At 43.4% G+C, this 1,556-nt stretch overlaps 1 long non-coding RNA gene across 1 annotated transcript; it reads left to right on the top strand.

Annotated features, from left to right (window-relative positions):
- The first annotated feature begins 541 nt into the window (after nt 1-541).
- LOC124066308 lies at nt 542-1,193 on the top strand. Its single transcript, XR_006844572.1, has 2 exons — nt 542-738; nt 977-1,193. It is a non-coding gene; the product is annotated as an uncharacterized LOC124066308 (long non-coding RNA).
- Nucleotides 1,194-1,556: the final 363 nt, after the last annotated feature.

Raw genomic sequence — 1,556 nt, forward strand, 5'->3', positions numbered from 1 at the left:
ACAGGTTGTGATTTTACAGCCTCACAGGAGCTTGTTCATACATCAGTGTTAAGTTTCTGCCTCCTCCTGTGATTATTTTAACAAGTTCTCCACCTCCACTTGTCGTCTCAAAAGTTCCACGGGAAAGAAAAGAGCGGACAAGTTTTCTCCATAATTACCTGCGCAATCACCAGAGCCTGGTTTGATGCAGAAAAAACGCCTGCAGTGACTTTAACTAAGAGACACGGATTCAATAACCCGAACCAAAGTGCCTGTCGCCTCACCACAAACAGGACCTGAGAAGCAAAACTCGGGTGTTGCATCAGCCTACTGTACATTACTGTGTTGCTCTATAAAAACCATAACACTGGAAGAGGGTTGTCTGCGGAGAGGAATTTTCTGTAAATTGGAAAACGTGTATTCTCCTGGCACCTCTTTACTAATCCGTGTTCAAATGTAGTGTCTGCCAACACAACAGGCCCTGGCAATCACTGCCACACGAATTAGTCTGGGAAATCACTGAGCAGTCAATCAGCAGCACCAATCACAGGGAAGGTGAGTTTAATCAGGCTGGAAAAATCAATTTGCTCCATGTACGGCATGTTAACGGCTTTACAGAGAGTCAGCGGCGCTGGAGTGAAGCTATTTTAGAGCAGATTAGTTTGGGACTGATTAGCTGGTTGTGCTTTACCACACTGCTGCTGCCAAGCAGAGAACAGCCAGTCGCCTGTGAGGGCTTGAACGCTGCGGGTATTTTAGGTAAAGCTCATTTCATTTTCACCCGCAAAGACTTTTTAGATAATAAAATGGATGAAAATGTGTTTTAAGAAAGATAATGATTGAAAAATATGAAGGAAAAAATATCTGTAGTGTGTACTTACTTTGGCTATTTAGTTTAACACTTAAATTTGATTAGCAATGTATTCAGCAAATCTTATGCGCTTTGTCCTCTCCTCTACTGTCTCTCTCTGCCTGTCTGTCTCCTCCTTCTTTGCAGCACCTGTTCTTACAGCACACCTGTCCTGCCTCAGCCTCGTTTGGCCTGCTCTGATCCCAGTGTTTTCCTCAGCTCCTCATACCTGCACTTCATTCCCTCATCAGTTCAGTTTGTATTTTAGTCCAGTTTGAGTTCACGTCTTTGTTAACTCATCTGCTCTCTTTGTCTCCTGCTGTGGTTCTGATTTTGTTATTTTCAATAAAGAAGTCCAACTATTCATCATGTCTCTGCAGTCTCCTGCAACTGGGTTCAAACGTTCCCCTCAGCTTGTGATATAATTAAAATTGAACTCAAAACATTTTGGATAGGTGGTCAGTGTCAGTATTTTTATTCTGTTCTAAAATGCGTACATGAAGCAACGCCTGCTAGTTCAGGCAGCCAACTCCAGCGACTGCTGTGCTCACATGGGATGCTGCTCTCGCTGCAACACGTATCCAAGACACACTTTTAATAATGGAGGTGGACTCAAGTGTCCTGCTTACACTTTGCTGCACCTGCTGCTCTCAGCTGCATTTCATTTTGAGACTGGCCTGACATTAAGCAAGTGCCCAAAAGTGTTTTGTCACAAAGGGATTTATTT

Source organism: Scatophagus argus, chromosome 10 (assembly GCF_020382885.2).
Source record: "Scatophagus argus isolate fScaArg1 chromosome 10, fScaArg1.pri, whole genome shotgun sequence".
NCBI classification, from domain to species: domain Eukaryota; kingdom Metazoa; phylum Chordata; class Actinopteri; family Scatophagidae; genus Scatophagus; species Scatophagus argus.